Source organism: Pelobates fuscus, chromosome 5, assembly GCF_036172605.1.
Source record: "Pelobates fuscus isolate aPelFus1 chromosome 5, aPelFus1.pri, whole genome shotgun sequence".
NCBI classification, from domain to species: domain Eukaryota; kingdom Metazoa; phylum Chordata; class Amphibia; order Anura; family Pelobatidae; genus Pelobates; species Pelobates fuscus.
The window spans coordinates 86,823,287-86,840,511 of NC_086321.1; the positions used below are offsets into that span (position 1 = coordinate 86,823,287).

Genomic DNA, 17,225 nt, shown 5'->3' on the forward strand with positions numbered 1-17,225 from the left:
CAGCAAAAACATTTGCATACGATGACCACACTCTCCCAGTCAGACAGTCGCAATCACCTTTGTTTTCTAGAGCTCAGTTCCCTCGTCTGCATATCAAAGCACATCGCAGCAGCCTATGCTCTGCTCGGGGAGTGAAGTCTGCACACACCTATGCCAGCAAAAGGCCTTTTAACCCCTTCATCGTGACTGTAGAGGGTCATGGATGGGGGTTAAGCTAAGGAAGCTATAGACGAGGGTAATTACAGAGTAACGATGACACAAATGTTTCAAAATGTATTAATTTATTTCTTTCTTTCTTTATGTATTTTAAATGCAAAAACCAAAGCAAACCCTCTTCCCCAAAAACCAACAACAACAACAAAAAAAAAAAAGACCCCAAAACAAACCAGCGGGCAACAGGGAAGCCTGCAATGTCAGGGGAGAGGAACAATATACTTTCTGCACCCAGAAGAGATGCACGGAGGCAAGAACAGGCACCAGGGCAATGCCCGAGGGAGAGACTGAAAAGTTTGCAAAGAGAGATCTATCTTTGAACAAGCACGACCAGGGGAAAGCGCGAACGCAGTCCCCCACTACCATAAATTATGCAGTCGAGTTTCCCGCATTTGGGGAAATCGCAGGGGTCAGCACACCCGGAGTGCAATGGGTGAGCCTCGCCCTGGGAGAACCACCTTCATGATCATGGTATCTCCCCTGCCAGGTAAGTATGAGTTGGAAGGGCCGACTGCACGGACGCAGCTCGCAAAAGCCCCCCTTCAGCTTAAGGAGCATTCCCTCCTGTACCACTCGTCTCTCCTGACAAAACAGGCACCCAGAAAGGCAGCTCCCGAATTCAAGCCTTGCCGTCAAGAGCCCAGGCTTTCCACGCGTGAAGAGCTGCAACCCTCACACGCGTGCCGAGTGGGTGCACTCCCAGGGTACTTTGCAGCAAACCTTATTTGCATACGATGACCACATCTATCCAGGCTTTCAGTCAAGAGCCCGCTTTGCTTCCACGAGAAATGCTAGTCTCGTCTGCATGAGAATGCAAGTGCCAGTTTGCTCCCAGTGGCTACAGAGCAACAGCAGCTGCTAAGCAAGGGCCCTTCCCCCCTCACCTTCCCTTCCCAGGCAGCCCTTGGGGTTTGCAAAGAGAGCAGGGCCAGCGTCCCCCCACTTTGCAGCACCCTCCGGTGCGCCCGGGGGAGCAGGGCGAAACGGTTCAGCTGCGCTGGGGCCAGGCGAAAGAGTGGGAGAATGCCTCCTTGCTGCTCATGCCTGCATCCCTGATGATAAGGGCAAGTCGGCCCCCAGTGCTGGACTGGCTCGGAGAGCTATTCAGCAACTGCAGCGCAACCTGGCGCCCGTCTCGTCAAAGCGCAGGGCAAAGCATGGGCGGAAAAACCAACGCGAGTGGACGCCTAGCGCGCTGCGTGGCGCGCGCATCCTAGAGGCTCTGGGCGACTGTGCAAAAAAACCCAGGCACCTTTCAAAAGGCTGGGCTGCTCGTGATTGTGTTGCAGTGCCATCTGTTGGTTGTCTTGAGAGCGGCATAGCAAGGAAAGGGTGTTTTGCAAAGAAGTGGAGCAGAGAAACGTCAAGAAACAGTAAAAAGGTGGCGAGAGAGCGTTTGCGGTGCCAGCCACGGGGCGATTGGGCCCGAGCGCAGAGCAAAACAAGCAGGAGGCGAGAAATGTTTGGGGGGGGTCGCAGGAAAAGCTGCAGCGAGCGACCAACCAGCAGACTGCCATGCAGCCTTTTCACCAGTGCCCCCACGCTCTCCATCTATCTTTAAACCAGCACAAATCAGGGGATAGCGCGAACGCAGTCCCCCACTACCATAAATTATGCAGTCGAGTTTCCCGCATTTGGGGAAATCGCAGAGGTCAGCACACCCGGAGTGCAATGGGTGAGCCTCGCCCTGGGAGAACCACCTTCGTGATCATGGTATCTCCCCAGCCAGGTAAGTATGAGTTGGGAAGGGAGAGCACACAAGCGCTACGCCGGCACACGCCTGTGAGCATGGGGAGGCGGGCCCTGCAGTAGCACCCAGCTCCCCTGAGGCACCAGGCATCCCTCGAGCCGGCTGCTCCCTTGGTGGGGTAACCGGCAGCTGCCCCACCCTTGCACTCCTACATGCCCCGGACAGAGGAGCCTTCGCAAAAATGGGCCAACTCCCAGGATGCCTTTCAGCAAAAACATTTGCATACGATGACCACACTCTCCCAGTCAGACAGTCGCAATCACCTTTGTTTTCTAGAGCTCAGTTCCCTCGTCTGCATATCAAAGCACATCGCAGCAGCCTATGCTCTGCTCGGGGAGTGAAGTCTGCACACACCTATGCCAGCAAAAGGCCTTTTAACCCCTTCATCGTGACTGTAGAGGGTCATGGATGGGGGTTAAGCTAAGGAAGCTATAGACGAGGGTAATTACAGAGTAACGATGACACAAATGTTTCAAAATGTATTAATTTATTTCTTTCTTTCTGTATTTTAAATGCAAAAACCAAAGCAAACCCTCTTCCCCAAAAACCAACAACAACAAAAAAAAAAAAAAAAAAGACCCCAAAACAAACCAGCGGGCAACAGGGAAGCCTGCAATGTCAGGGGAGAGAAACAATATACTTTCTGCACCCAGAAGAGATGCACGGAGGCAAGAACAGGCACCAGGGCAATGCCCGAGGGAGAGACTGAAAAGTTTGCAAAGAGAGATCTATCTTTGAACAAGCACGACCAGGGGAAAGCGCGAACGCAGTCCCCCACTACCATAAATTATGCAGTCGAGTTTCCCGCATTTGGGGAAATCGCAGGGGTCAGCACACCCGGAGTGCAATGGGTGAGCCTCGCCCTGGGAGAACCACCTTCATGATCATGGTATCTCCCCTGCCAGGTAAGTATGAGTTGGAAGGGCCGACTGCACGGACGCAGCTCGCAAAAGCCCCCCTTCAGCTTAAGGAGCATTCCCTCCTGTACCACTCGTCTCTCCTGACAAAACAGGCACCCAGAAAGGCAGCTCCCGAATTCAAGCCTTGCCGTCAAGAGCCCAGGCTTTCCACGCGTGAAGAGCTGCAACCCTCACACGCGTGCCGAGTGGGTGCACTCCCAGGGTACTTTGCAGCAAACCTTATTTGCATACGATGACCACATCTATCCAGGCTTTCAGTCAAGAGCCCGCTTTGCTTCCACGAGAAATGCTAGTCTCGTCTGCATGAGAATGCAAGTGCCAGTTTGCTCCCAGTGGCTACAGAGCAACAGCAGCTGCTAAGCAAGGGCCCTTCCCCCCTCACCTTCCCTTCCCAGGCAGCCCTTGGGGTTTGCAAAGAGAGCAGGGCCAGCGTCCCCCCACTTTGCAGCACCCTCCGGTGCGCCCGGGGGAGCAGGGCGAATCGGTTCAGCTGCGCTGGGGCCAGGCGAAAGAGTGGGAGAATGCCTCCTTGCTGCTCATGCCTGCATCCCTGATGATAAGGGCAAGTCGGCCCCCAGTGCTGGACTGGCTCGGAGAGCTATTCAGCAACTGCAGCGCAACCTGGCGCCCGTCTCGTCAAAGCGCAGGGCAAAGCATGGGCGGAAAAACCAACGCGAGTGGACGCCTAGCGCGCTGCGTGGCGCGCGCATCCTAGAGGCTCTGGGCGACTGTGCAAAAAAACCCAGGCACCTTTCAAAAGGCTGGGCTGCTCGTGATTGTGTTGCAGTGCCATCTGTTGGTTGTCTTGAGAGCGGCATAGCAAGGAAAGGGTGTTTTGCAAAGAAGTGGAGCAGAGAAACGTCAAGAAACAGTAAAAAGGTGGCGAGAGAGCGTTTGCGGTGCCAGCCACGGGGCGATTGGGCCCGAGCGCAGAGCAAAACAAGCAGGAGGCGAGAAATGTTTGGGGGGGGTCGCAGGAAAAGCTGCAGCGAGCGACCAACCAGCAGACTGCCATGCAGCCTTTTCACCAGTGCCCCCACGCTCTCCATCTATCTTTAAACCAGCACAAATCAGGGGATAGCGCGAACGCAGTCCCCCACTACCATAAATTATGCAGTCGAGTTTCCCGCATTTGGGGAAATCGCAGAGGTCAGCACACCCGGAGTGCAATGGGTGAGCCTCGCCCTGGGAGAACCACCTTCGTGATCATGGTATCTCCCCAGCCAGGTAAGTATGAGTTGGGAAGGGAGAGCACACAAGCGCTACGCCGGCACACGCCTGTGAGCATGGGGAGGCGGGCCCTGCAGTAGCACCCAGCTCCCCTGAGGCACCAGGCATCCCTCGAGCCGGCTGCTCCCTTGGTGGGGTAACCGGCAGCTGCCCCACCCTTGCACTCCTACATGCCCCGGACAGAGGAGCCTTCGCAAAAATGGGCCAACTCCCAGGATGCCTTTCAGCAAAAACATTTGCATACGATGACCACACTCTCCCAGTCAGACAGTCGCAATCACCTTTGTTTTCTAGAGCTCAGTTCCCTCGTCTGCATATCAAAGCACATCGCAGCAGCCTATGCTCTGCTCGGGGAGTGAAGTCTGCACACACCTATGCCAGCAAAAGGCCTTTTAACCCCTTCATCGTGACTGTAGAGGGTCATGGATGGGGGTTAAGCTAAGGAAGCTATAGACGAGGGTAATTACAGAGTAACGATGACACAAATGTTTCAAAATGTATTAATTTATTTCTTTCTTTCTGTATTTTAAATGCAAAAACCAAAGCAAACCCTCTTCCCCAAAAACCAACAACAACAAAAAAAAAAAAAAAAAAAAAAAAGACCCCAAAACAAACCAGCGGGCAACAGGGAAGCCTGCAATGTCAGGGGAGAGAAACAATATACTTTCTGCACCCAGAAGAGATGCACGGAGGCAAGAACAGGCACCAGGGCAATGCCCGAGGGAGAGACTGAAAAGTTTGCAAAGAGAGATCTATCTTTGAACAAGCACGACCAGGGGAAAGCGCGAACGCAGTCCCCCACTACCATAAATTATGCAGTCGAGTTTCCCGCATTTGGGGAAATCGCAGGGGTCAGCACACCCGGAGTGCAATGGGTGAGCCTCGCCCTGGGAGAACCACCTTCATGATCATGGTATCTCCCCTGCCAGGTAAGTATGAGTTGGAAGGGCCGACTGCACGGACGCAGCTCGCAAAAGCCCCCCTTCAGCTTAAGGAGCATTCCCTCCTGTACCACTCGTCTCTCCTGACAAAACAGGCACCCAGAAAGGCAGCTCCCGAATTCAAGCCTTGCCGTCAAGAGCCCAGGCTTTCCACGCGTGAAGAGCTGCAACCCTCACACGCGTGCCGAGTGGGTGCACTCCCAGGGTACTTTGCAGCAAACCTTATTTGCATACGATGACCACATCTATCCAGGCTTTCAGTCAAGAGCCCGCTTTGCTTCCACGAGAAATGCTAGTCTCGTCTGCATGAGAATGCAAGTGCCAGTTTGCTCCCAGTGGCTACAGAGCAACAGCAGCTGCTAAGCAAGGGCCCTTCCCCCCTCACCTTCCCTTCCCAGGCAGCCCTTGGGGTTTGCAAAGAGAGCAGGGCCAGCGTCCCCCCACTTTGCAGCACCCTCCGGTGCGCCCGGGGGAGCAGGGCGAAACGGTTCAGCTGCGCTGGGGCCAGGCGAAAGAGTGGGAGAATGCCTCCTTGCTGCTCATGCCTGCATCCCTGATGATAAGGGCAAGTCGGCCCCCAGTGCTGGACTGGCTCGGAGAGCTATTCAGCAACTGCAGCGCAACCTGGCGCCCGTCTCGTCAAAGCGCAGGGCAAAGCATGGGCGGAAAAACCAACGCGAGTGGACGCCTAGCGCGCTGCGTGGCGCGCGCATCCTAGAGGCTCTGGGCGACTGTGCAAAAAAACCCAGGCACCTTTCAAAAGGCTGGGCTGCTCGTGATTGTGTTGCAGTGCCATCTGTTGGTTGTCTTGAGAGCGGCATAGCAAGGAAAGGGTGTTTTGCAAAGAAGTGGAGCAGAGAAACGTCAAGAAACAGTAAAAAGGTGGCGAGAGAGCGTTTGCGGTGCCAGCCACGGGGCGATTGGGCCCGAGCGCAGAGCAAAACAAGCAGGAGGCGAGAAATGTTTGGGGGGGGTCGCAGGAAAAGCTGCAGCGAGCGACCAACCAGCAGACTGCCATGCAGCCTTTTCACCAGTGCCCCCACGCTCTCCATCTATCTTTAAACCAGCACAAATCAGGGGATAGCGCGAACGCAGTCCCCCACTACCATAAATTATGCAGTCGAGTTTCCCGCATTTGGGGAAATCGCAGAGGTCAGCACACCCGGAGTGCAATGGGTGAGCCTCGCCCTGGGAGAACCACCTTCGTGATCATGGTATCTCCCCAGCCAGGTAAGTATGAGTTGGGAAGGGAGAGCACACAAGCGCTACGCCGGCACACGCCTGTGAGCATGGGGAGGCGGGCCCTGCAGTAGCACCCAGCTCCCCTGAGGCACCAGGCATCCCTCGAGCCGGCTGCTCCCTTGGTGGGGTAACCGGCAGCTGCCCCACCCTTGCACTCCTACATGCCCCGGACAGAGGAGCCTTCGCAAAAATGGGCCAACTCCCAGGATGCCTTTCAGCAAAAACATTTGCATACGATGACCACACTCTCCCAGTCAGACAGTCGCAATCACCTTTGTTTTCTAGAGCTCAGTTCCCTCGTCTGCATATCAAAGCACATCGCAGCAGCCTATGCTCTGCTCGGGGAGTGAAGTCTGCACACACCTATGCCAGCAAAAGGCCTTTTAACCCCTTCATCGTGACTGTAGAGGGTCATGGATGGGGGTTAAGCTAAGGAAGCTATAGACGAGGGTAATTACAGAGTAACGATGACACAAATGTTTCAAAATGTATTAATTTATTTCTTTCTTTCTTTATGTATTTTAAATGCAAAAACCAAAGCAAACCCTCTTCCCCAAAAACCAACAACAACAACAAAAAAAAAAAAGACCCCAAAACAAACCAGCGGGCAACAGGGAAGCCTGCAATGTCAGGGGAGAGGAACAATATACTTTCTGCACCCAGAAGAGATGCACGGAGGCAAGAACAGGCACCAGGGCAATGCCCGAGGGAGAGACTGAAAAGTTTGCAAAGAGAGATCTATCTTTGAACAAGCACGACCAGGGGAAAGCGCGAACGCAGTCCCCCACTACCATAAATTATGCAGTCGAGTTTCCCGCATTTGGGGAAATCGCAGGGGTCAGCACACCCGGAGTGCAATGGGTGAGCCTCGCCCTGGGAGAACCACCTTCATGATCATGGTATCTCCCCTGCCAGGTAAGTATGAGTTGGAAGGGCCGACTGCACGGACGCAGCTCGCAAAAGCCCCCCTTCAGCTTAAGGAGCATTCCCTCCTGTACCACTCGTCTCTCCTGACAAAACAGGCACCCAGAAAGGCAGCTCCCGAATTCAAGCCTTGCCGTCAAGAGCCCAGGCTTTCCACGCGTGAAGAGCTGCAACCCTCACACGCGTGCCGAGTGGGTGCACTCCCAGGGTACTTTGCAGCAAACCTTATTTGCATACGATGACCACATCTATCCAGGCTTTCAGTCAAGAGCCCGCTTTGCTTCCACGAGAAATGCTAGTCTCGTCTGCATGAGAATGCAAGTGCCAGTTTGCTCCCAGTGGCTACAGAGCAACAGCAGCTGCTAAGCAAGGGCCCTTCCCCCCTCACCTTCCCTTCCCAGGCAGCCCTTGGGGTTTGCAAAGAGAGCAGGGCCAGCGTCCCCCCACTTTGCAGCACCCTCCGGTGCGCCCGGGGGAGCAGGGCGAAACGGTTCAGCTGCGCTGGGGCCAGGCGAAAGAGTGGGAGAATGCCTCCTTGCTGCTCATGCCTGCATCCCTGATGATAAGGGCAAGTCGGCCCCCAGTGCTGGACTGGCTCGGAGAGCTATTCAGCAACTGCAGCGCAACCTGGCGCCCGTCTCGTCAAAGCGCAGGGCAAAGCATGGGCGGAAAAACCAACGCGAGTGGACGCCTAGCGCGCTGCGTGGCGCGCGCATCCTAGAGGCTCTGGGCGACTGTGCAAAAAAACCCAGGCACCTTTCAAAAGGCTGGGCTGCTCGTGATTGTGTTGCAGTGCCATCTGTTGGTTGTCTTGAGAGCGGCATAGCAAGGAAAGGGTGTTTTGCAAAGAAGTGGAGCAGAGAAACGTCAAGAAACAGTAAAAAGGTGGCGAGAGAGCGTTTGCGGTGCCAGCCACGGGGCGATTGGGCCCGAGCGCAGAGCAAAACAAGCAGGAGGCGAGAAATGTTTGGGGGGGGTCGCAGGAAAAGCTGCAGCGAGCGACCAACCAGCAGACTGCCATGCAGCCTTTTCACCAGTGCCCCCACGCTCTCCATCTATCTTTAAACCAGCACAAATCAGGGGATAGCGCGAACGCAGTCCCCCACTACCATAAATTATGCAGTCGAGTTTCCCGCATTTGGGGAAATCGCAGAGGTCAGCACACCCGGAGTGCAATGGGTGAGCCTCGCCCTGGGAGAACCACCTTCGTGATCATGGTATCTCCCCAGCCAGGTAAGTATGAGTTGGGAAGGGAGAGCACACAAGCGCTACGCCGGCACACGCCTGTGAGCATGGGGAGGCGGGCCCTGCAGTAGCACCCAGCTCCCCTGAGGCACCAGGCATCCCTCGAGCCGGCTGCTCCCTTGGTGGGGTAACCGGCAGCTGCCCCACCCTTGCACTCCTACATGCCCCGGACAGAGGAGCCTTCGCAAAAATGGGCCAACTCCCAGGATGCCTTTCAGCAAAAACATTTGCATACGATGACCACACTCTCCCAGTCAGACAGTCGCAATCACCTTTGTTTTCTAGAGCTCAGTTCCCTCGTCTGCATATCAAAGCACATCGCAGCAGCCTATGCTCTGCTCGGGGAGTGAAGTCTGCACACACCTATGCCAGCAAAAGGCCTTTTAACCCCTTCATCGTGACTGTAGAGGGTCATGGATGGGGGTTAAGCTAAGGAAGCTATAGACGAGGGTAATTACAGAGTAACGATGACACAAATGTTTCAAAATGTATTAATTTATTTCTTTCTTTCTGTATTTTAAATGCAAAAACCAAAGCAAACCCTCTTCCCCAAAAACCAACAACAACAAAAAAAAAAAAAAAAAAGACCCCAAAACAAACCAGCGGGCAACAGGGAAGCCTGCAATGTCAGGGGAGAGAAACAATATACTTTCTGCACCCAGAAGAGATGCACGGAGGCAAGAACAGGCACCAGGGCAATGCCCGAGGGAGAGACTGAAAAGTTTGCAAAGAGAGATCTATCTTTGAACAAGCACGACCAGGGGAAAGCGCGAACGCAGTCCCCCACTACCATAAATTATGCAGTCGAGTTTCCCGCATTTGGGGAAATCGCAGGGGTCAGCACACCCGGAGTGCAATGGGTGAGCCTCGCCCTGGGAGAACCACCTTCATGATCATGGTATCTCCCCTGCCAGGTAAGTATGAGTTGGAAGGGCCGACTGCACGGACGCAGCTCGCAAAAGCCCCCCTTCAGCTTAAGGAGCATTCCCTCCTGTACCACTCGTCTCTCCTGACAAAACAGGCACCCAGAAAGGCAGCTCCCGAATTCAAGCCTTGCCGTCAAGAGCCCAGGCTTTCCACGCGTGAAGAGCTGCAACCCTCACACGCGTGCCGAGTGGGTGCACTCCCAGGGTACTTTGCAGCAAACCTTATTTGCATACGATGACCACATCTATCCAGGCTTTCAGTCAAGAGCCCGCTTTGCTTCCACGAGAAATGCTAGTCTCGTCTGCATGAGAATGCAAGTGCCAGTTTGCTCCCAGTGGCTACAGAGCAACAGCAGCTGCTAAGCAAGGGCCCTTCCCCCCTCACCTTCCCTTCCCAGGCAGCCCTTGGGGTTTGCAAAGAGAGCAGGGCCAGCATCCCCCCACTTTGCAGCACCCTCCGGTGCGCCCGGGGGAGCAGGGCGAATCGGTTCAGCTGCGCTGGGGCCAGGCGAAAGAGTGGGAGAATGCCTCCTTGCTGCTCATGCCTGCATCCCTGATGATAAGGGCAAGTCGGCCCCCAGTGCTGGACTGGCTCGGAGAGCTATTCAGCAACTGCAGCGCAACCTGGCGCCCGTCTCGTCAAAGCGCAGGGCAAAGCATGGGCGGAAAAACCAACGCGAGTGGACGCCTAGCGCGCTGCGTGGCGCGCGCATCCTAGAGGCTCTGGGCGACTGTGCAAAAAAACCCAGGCACCTTTCAAAAGGCTGGGCTGCTCGTGATTGTGTTGCAGTGCCATCTGTTGGTTGTCTTGAGAGCGGCATAGCAAGGAAAGGGTGTTTTGCAAAGAAGTGGAGCAGAGAAACGTCAAGAAACAGTAAAAAGGTGGCGAGAGAGCGTTTGCGGTGCCAGCCACGGGGCGATTGGGCCCGAGCGCAGAGCAAAACAAGCAGGAGGCGAGAAATGTTTGGGGGGGTCGCAGGAAAAGCTGCAGCGAGCGACCAACCAGCAGACTGCCATGCAGCCTTTTCACCAGTGCCCCCACGCTCTCCATCTATCTTTAAACCAGCACAAATCAGGGGATAGCGCGAACGCAGTCCCCCACTACCATAAATTATGCAGTCAAGTTTCCCGCATTTGGGGAAATCGCAGAGGTCAGCACACCCGGAGTGCAATGGGTGAGCCTCGCCCTGGGAGAACCACCTTCGTGATCATGGTATCTCCCCAGCCAGGTAAGTATGAGTTGGGAAGGGAGAGCACACAAGCGCTACGCCGGCACACGCCTGTGAGCATGGGGAGGCGGGCCCTGCAGTAGCACCCAGCTCCCCTGAGGCACCAGGCATCCCTCGAGCCGGCTGCTCCCTTGGTGGGGTAACCGGCAGCTGCCCCACCCTTGCACTCCTACATGCCCCGGACAGAGGAGCCTTCGCAAAAATGGGCCAACTCCCAGGATGCCTTTCAGCAAAAACATTTGCATACGATGACCACACTCTCCCAGTCAGACAGTCGCAATCACCTTTGTTTTCTAGAGCTCAGTTCCCTCGTCTGCATATCAAAGCACATCGCAGCAGCCTATGCTCTGCTCGGGGAGTGAAGTCTGCACACACCTATGCCAGCAAAAGGCCTTTTAACCCCTTCATCGTGACTGTAGAGGGTCATGGATGGGGGTTAAGCTAAGGAAGCTATAGACGAGGGTAATTACAGAGTAACGATGACACAAATGTTTCAAAATGTATTAATTTATTTCTTTCTTTCTTTCTGTATTTTAAATGCAAAAACCAAAGCAAACCCTCTTCCCCAAAAACCAACAACAACAACAAAAAAAAAAAAGACCCCAAAACAAACCAGCGGGCAACAGGGAAGCCTGCAATGTCAGGGGAGAGGAACAATATACTTTCTGCACCCAGAAGAGATGCACGGAGGCAAGAACAGGCACCAGGGCAATGCCCGAGGGAGAGACTGAAAAGTTTGCAAAGAGAGATCTATCTTTGAACAAGCACGACCAGGGGAAAGCGCGAACGCAGTCCCCCACTACCATAAATTATGCAGTCGAGTTTCCCGCATTTGGGGAAATCGCAGGGGTCAGCACACCCGGAGTGCAATGGGTGAGCCTCGCCCTGGGAGAACCACCTTCATGATCATGGTATCTCCCCTGCCAGGTAAGTATGAGTTGGAAGGGCCGACTGCACGGACGCAGCTCGCAAAAGCCCCCCTTCAGCTTAAGGAGCATTCCCTCCTGTACCACTCGTCTCTCCTGACAAAACAGGCACCCAGAAAGGCAGCTCCCGAATTCAAGCCTTGCCGTCAAGAGCCCAGGCTTTCCACGCGTGAAGAGCTGCAACCCTCACACGCGTGCCGAGTGGGTGCACTCCCAGGGTACTTTGCAGCAAACCTTATTTGCATACGATGACCACATCTATCCAGGCTTTCAGTCAAGAGCCCGCTTTGCTTCCACGAGAAATGCTAGTCTCGTCTGCATGAGAATGCAAGTGCCAGTTTGCTCCCAGTGGCTACAGAGCAACAGCAGCTGCTAAGCAAGGGCCCTTCCCCCCTCACCTTCCCTTCCCAGGCAGCCCTTGGGGTTTGCAAAGAGAGCAGGGCCAGCATCCCCCCACTTTGCAGCACCCTCCGGTGCGCCCGGGGGAGCAGGGCGAATCGGTTCAGCTGCGCTGGGGCCAGGCGAAAGAGTGGGAGAATGCCTCCTTGCTGCTCATGCCTGCATCCCTGATGATAAGGGCAAGTCGGCCCCCAGTGCTGGACTGGCTCGGAGAGCTATTCAGCAACTGCAGCGCAACCTGGCGCCCGTCTCGTCAAAGCGCAGGGCAAAGCATGGGCGGAAAAACCAACGCGAGTGGACGCCTAGCGCGCTGCGTGGCGCGCGCATCCTAGAGGCTCTGGGCGACTGTGCAAAAAAACCCAGGCACCTTTCAAAAGGCTGGGCTGCTCGTGATTGTGTTGCAGTGCCATCTGTTGGTTGTCTTGAGAGCGGCATAGCAAGGAAAGGGTGTTTTGCAAAGAAGTGGAGCAGAGAAACGTCAAGAAACAGTAAAAAGGTGGCGAGAGAGCGTTTGCGGTGCCAGCCACGGGGCGATTGGGCCCGAGCGCAGAGCAAAACAAGCAGGAGGCGAGAAATGTTTGGGGGGGTCGCAGGAAAAGCTGCAGCGAGCGACCAACCAGCAGACTGCCATGCAGCCTTTTCACCAGTGCCCCCACGCTCTCCATCTATCTTTAAACCAGCACAAATCAGGGGATAGCGCGAACGCAGTCCCCCACTACCATAAATTATGCAGTCGAGTTTCCCGCATTTGGGGAAATCGCAGAGGTCAGCACACCCGGAGTGCAATGGGTGAGCCTCGCCCTGGGAGAACCACCTTCGTGATCATGGTATCTCCCCAGCCAGGTAAGTATGAGTTGGGAAGGGAGAGCACACAAGCGCTACGCCGGCACACGCCTGTGAGCATGGGGAGGCGGGCCCTGCAGTAGCACCCAGCTCCCCTGAGGCACCAGGCATCCCTCGAGCCGGCTGCTCCCTTGGTGGGGTAACCGGCAGCTGCCCCACCCTTGCACTCCTACATGCCCCGGACAGAGGAGCCTTCGCAAAAATGGGCCAACTCCCAGGATGCCTTTCAGCAAAAACATTTGCATACGATGACCACACTCTCCCAGTCAGACAGTCGCAATCACCTTTGTTTTCTAGAGCTCAGTTCCCTCGTCTGCATATCAAAGCACATCGCAGCAGCCTATGCTCTGCTCGGGGAGTGAAGTCTGCACACACCTATGCCAGCAAAAGGCCTTTTAACCCCTTCATCGTGACTGTAGAGGGTCATGGATGGGGGTTAAGCTAAGGAAGCTATAGACGAGGGTAATTACAGAGTAACGATGACACAAATGTTTCAAAATGTATTAATTTATTTCTTTCTTTCTTTATGTATTTTAAATGCAAAAACCAAAGCAAACCCTCTTCCCCAAAAACCAACAACAACAAAAAAAAAAAAAAAAAAAAAAAAAAAAAAAAAGACCCCAAAACAAACCAGCGGGCAACAGGGAAGCCTGCAATGTCAGGGGAGAGGAACAATATACTTTCTGCACCCAGAAGAGATGCACGGAGGCAAGAACAGGCACCAGGGCAATGCCCGAGGGAGAGACTGAAAAGTTTGCAAAGAGAGATCTATCTTTGAACAAGCACGACCAGGGGAAAGCGCGAACGCAGTCCCCCACTACCATAAATTATGCAGTCGAGTTTCCCGCATTTGGGGAAATCGCAGGGGTCAGCACACCCGGAGTGCAATGGGTGAGCCTCGCCCTGGGAGAACCACCTTCATGATCATGGTATCTCCCCTGCCAGGTAAGTATGAGTTGGAAGGGCCGACTGCACTGACGCAGCTCGCAAAAGCCCCCCTTCAGCTTAAGGAGCATTCCCTCCTGTACCACTCGTCTCTCCTGACAAAACAGGCACCCAGAAAGGCAGCTCCCGAATTCAAGCCTTGCCGTCAAGAGCCCAGGCTTTCCACGCGTGAAGAGCTGCAACCCTCACACGCGTGCCGAGTGGGTGCACTCCCAGGGTACTTTGCAGCAAACCTTATTTGCATACGATGACCACATCTATCCAGGCTTTCAGTCAAGAGCCCGCTTTGCTTCCACGAGAAATGCTAGTCTCGTCTGCATGAGAATGCAAGTGCCAGTTTGCTCCCAGTGGCTACAGAGCAACAGCAGCTGCTAAGCAAGGGCCCTTCCCCCCTCACCTTCCCTTCCCAGGCAGCCCTTGGGGTTTGCAAAGAGAGCAGGGCCAGCGTCCCCCCACTTTGCAGCACCCTCCGGTGCGCCCGGGGGAGCAGGGCGAATCGGTTCAGCTGCGCTGGGGCCAGGCGAAAGAGTGGGAGAATGCCTCCTTGCTGCTCATGCCTGCATCCCTGATGATAAGGGCAAGTCGGCCCCCAGTGCTGGACTGGCTCGGAGAGCTATTCAGCAACTGCAGCGCAACCTGGCGCCCGTCTCGTCAAAGCGCAGGGCGGAAAAACCAACGCGAGTGGACGCCTAGCGCGCTGCGTGGCGCGCGCATCCTAGAGGCTCTGGGCGACTGTGCAAAAAAACCCAGGCACCTTTCAAAAGGCTGGGCTGCTCGTGATTGTGTTGCAGTGCCATCTGTTGGTTGTCTTGAGAGCGGCATAGCAAGGAAAGGGTGTTTTGCAAAGAAGTGGAGCAGAGAAACGTCAAGAAACAGTAAAAAGGTGGCGAGAGAGCGTTTGCGGTGCCAGCCACGGGGCGATTGGGCCCGAGCGCAGAGCAAAACAAGCAGGAGGCGAGAAATGTTTGGGGGGGTCGCAGGAAAAGCTGCAGCGAGCGACCAACCAGCAGACTGCCATGCAGCCTTTTCACCAGTGCCCCCACGCTCTCCATCTATCTTTAAACCAGCACAAATCAGGGGATAGCGCGAACGCAGTCCCCCACTACCATAAATTATGCAGTCGAGTTTCCCGCATTTGGGGAAATCGCAGAGGTCAGCACACCCGGAGTGCAATGGGTGAGCCTCGCCCTGGGAGAACCACCTTCGTGATCATGGTATCTCCCCAGCCAGGTAAGTATGAGTTGGGAAGGGAGAGCACACAAGCGCTACGCCGGCACACGCCTGTGAGCATGGGGAGGCGGGCCCTGCAGTAGCACCCAGCTCCCCTGAGGCACCAGGCATCCCTCGAGCCGGCTGCTCCCTTGGTGGGGTAACCGGCAGCTGCCCCACCCTTGCACTCCTACATGCCCCGGACAGAGGAGCCTTCGCAAAAATGGGCCAACTCCCAGGATGCCTTTCAGCAAAAACATTTGCATACGATGACCACACTCTCCCAGTCAGACAGTCGCAATCACCTTTGTTTTCTAGAGCTCAGTTCCCTCGTCTGCATATCAAAGCACATCGCAGCAGCCTATGCTCTGCTCGGGGAGTGAAGTCTGCACACACCTATGCCAGCAAAAGGCCTTTTAACCCCTTCATCGTGACTGTAGAGGGTCATGGATGGGGGTTAAGCTAAGGAAGCTATAGACGAGGGTAATTACAGAGTAACGATGACACAAATGTTTCAAAATGTATTAATTTATTTCTTTCTTTCTTTATGTATTTTAAATGCAAAAACCAAAGCAAACCCTCTTCCCCAAAAACCAACAACAACAAAAAAAAAAAAAAAGACCCCAAAACAAACCAGCGGGCAACAGGGAAGCCTGCAATGTCAGGGGAGAGGAACAATATACTTTCTGCACCCAGAAGAGATGCACGGAGGCAAGAACAGGCACCAGGGCAATGCCCGAGGGAGAGACTGAAAAGTTTGCAAAGAGAGATCTATCTTTGAACAAGCACGACCAGGGGAAAGCGCGAACGCAGTCCCCCACTACCATAAATTATGCAGTCGAGTTTCCCGCATTTGGGGAAATCGCAGGGGTCAGCACACCCGGAGTGCAATGGGTGAGCCTCGCCCTGGGAGAACCACCTTCATGATCATGGTATCTCCCCTGCCAGGTAAGTATGAGTTGGAAGGGCCGACTGCACGGACGCAGCTCGCAAAAGCCCCCCTTCAGCTTAAGGAGCATTCCCTCCTGTACCACTCGTCTCTCCTGACAAAACAGGCACCCAGAAAGGCAGCTCCCGAATTCAAGCCTTGCCGTCAAGAGCCCAGGCTTTCCACGCGTGAAGAGCTGCAACCCTCACACGCGTGCCGAGTGGGTGCACTCCCAGGGTACTTTGCAGCAAACCTTATTTGCATACGATGACCACATCTATCCAGGCTTTCAGTCAAGAGCCCGCTTTGCTTCCACGAGAAATGCTAGTCTCGTCTGCATGAGAATGCAAGTGCCAGTTTGCTCCCAGTGGCTACAGAGCAACAGCAGCTGCTAAGCAAGGGCCCTTCCCCCCTCACCTTCCCTTCCCAGGCAGCCCTTGGGGTTTGCAAAGAGAGCAGGGCCAGCATCCCCCCACTTTGCAGCACCCTCCGGTGCGCCCGGGGGAGCAGGGCGAATCGGTTCAGCTGCGCTGGGGCCAGGCGAAAGAGTGGGAGAATGCCTCCTTGCTGCTCATGCCTGCATCCCTGATGATAAGGGCAAGTCGGCCCCCAGTGCTGGACTGGCTCGGAGAGCTATTCAGCAACTGCAGCGCAACCTGGCGCCCGTCTCGTCAAAGCGCAGGGCAAAGCATGGGCGGAAAAACCAACGCGAGTGGACGCCTAGCGCGCTGCGTGGCGCGCGCATCCTAGAGGCTCTGGGCGACTGTGCAAAAAAACCCAGGCACCTTTCAAAAGGCTGGGCTGCTCGTGATTGTGTTGCAGTGCCATCTGTTGGTTGTCTTGAGAGCGGCATAGCAAGGAAAGGGTGTTTTGCAAAGAAGTGGAGCAGAGAAACGTCAAGAAACAGTAAAAAGGTGGCGAGAGAGCATTTGCGGTGCCAGCCACGGGGCGATTGGGCCCGAGCGCAGAGCAAAACAAGCAGGAGGCGAGAAATGTTTGGGGGGGTCGCAGGAAAAGCTGCAGCGAGCGACCAACCAGCAGACTGCCATGCAGCCTTTTCACCAGTGCCCCCACGCTCTCCATCTATCTTTAAACCAGCACAAATCAGGGGATAGCGCGAACGCAGTCCCCCACTACCATAAATTATGCAGTCGAGTTTCCCGCATTTGGGGAAATCGCAGAGGTCAGCACACCCGGAGTGCAATGGGTGAGCCTCGCCCTGGGAGAACCACCTTCGTGATCATGGTATCTCCCCAGCCAGGTAAGTATGAGTTGGGAAGGGAGAGCACACAAGCGCTACGCCGGCACACGCCTGTGAGCATGGGGAGGCGGGCCCTGCAGTAGCACCCAGCTCC

General features: G+C 55.0%; 1 protein-coding gene and 16 non-coding genes across 18 annotated transcripts in view; all 17 read right to left on the minus strand.

Moving 5' to 3' along the window:
• The window catches only part of SLC38A9 (solute carrier family 38 member 9), a 325,631-nt gene that overhangs the window by 61,368 nt on the left and 247,038 nt on the right, over window positions 1-17,225 (minus strand). The window lies entirely within an intron of this gene.
• Window positions 545-708, minus strand: LOC134612932 (U1 spliceosomal RNA). Its single transcript, XR_010090968.1, has one exon. It is a non-coding gene; the product is annotated as a U1 spliceosomal RNA (small nuclear RNA).
• Window positions 1,787-1,950, minus strand: LOC134613053 (U1 spliceosomal RNA). The gene has a single exon (XR_010091083.1). It is a non-coding gene; the product is annotated as a U1 spliceosomal RNA (small nuclear RNA).
• LOC134612934 (U1 spliceosomal RNA) lies at window positions 2,713-2,876 on the minus strand. The gene has a single exon (XR_010090969.1). It is a non-coding gene; the product is annotated as a U1 spliceosomal RNA (small nuclear RNA).
• LOC134613054 (U1 spliceosomal RNA) lies at window positions 3,955-4,118 on the minus strand. Its single transcript, XR_010091084.1, has one exon. It is a non-coding gene; the product is annotated as a U1 spliceosomal RNA (small nuclear RNA).
• On the minus strand, window positions 4,887-5,050 carry LOC134612935 (U1 spliceosomal RNA). The gene has a single exon (XR_010090970.1). It is a non-coding gene; the product is annotated as a U1 spliceosomal RNA (small nuclear RNA).
• Window positions 6,129-6,292, minus strand: LOC134613055 (U1 spliceosomal RNA). The gene has a single exon (XR_010091085.1). It is a non-coding gene; the product is annotated as a U1 spliceosomal RNA (small nuclear RNA).
• LOC134612936 (U1 spliceosomal RNA) lies at window positions 7,056-7,219 on the minus strand. The gene has a single exon (XR_010090971.1). It is a non-coding gene; the product is annotated as a U1 spliceosomal RNA (small nuclear RNA).
• Window positions 8,298-8,461, minus strand: LOC134613056 (U1 spliceosomal RNA). The gene has a single exon (XR_010091086.1). It is a non-coding gene; the product is annotated as a U1 spliceosomal RNA (small nuclear RNA).
• LOC134612937 (U1 spliceosomal RNA) lies at window positions 9,224-9,387 on the minus strand. Its single transcript, XR_010090972.1, has one exon. It is a non-coding gene; the product is annotated as a U1 spliceosomal RNA (small nuclear RNA).
• Window positions 10,465-10,628, minus strand: LOC134613150 (U1 spliceosomal RNA). The gene has a single exon (XR_010091176.1). It is a non-coding gene; the product is annotated as a U1 spliceosomal RNA (small nuclear RNA).
• Window positions 11,392-11,555, minus strand: LOC134612938 (U1 spliceosomal RNA). Its single transcript, XR_010090973.1, has one exon. It is a non-coding gene; the product is annotated as a U1 spliceosomal RNA (small nuclear RNA).
• LOC134613057 (U1 spliceosomal RNA) lies at window positions 12,633-12,796 on the minus strand. The gene has a single exon (XR_010091087.1). It is a non-coding gene; the product is annotated as a U1 spliceosomal RNA (small nuclear RNA).
• On the minus strand, window positions 13,578-13,741 carry LOC134612939 (U1 spliceosomal RNA). Its single transcript, XR_010090974.1, has one exon. It is a non-coding gene; the product is annotated as a U1 spliceosomal RNA (small nuclear RNA).
• On the minus strand, window positions 14,808-14,971 carry LOC134613058 (U1 spliceosomal RNA). Its single transcript, XR_010091088.1, has one exon. It is a non-coding gene; the product is annotated as a U1 spliceosomal RNA (small nuclear RNA).
• Window positions 15,735-15,898, minus strand: LOC134612940 (U1 spliceosomal RNA). Its single transcript, XR_010090975.1, has one exon. It is a non-coding gene; the product is annotated as a U1 spliceosomal RNA (small nuclear RNA).
• LOC134613059 (U1 spliceosomal RNA) lies at window positions 16,976-17,139 on the minus strand. Its single transcript, XR_010091089.1, has one exon. It is a non-coding gene; the product is annotated as a U1 spliceosomal RNA (small nuclear RNA).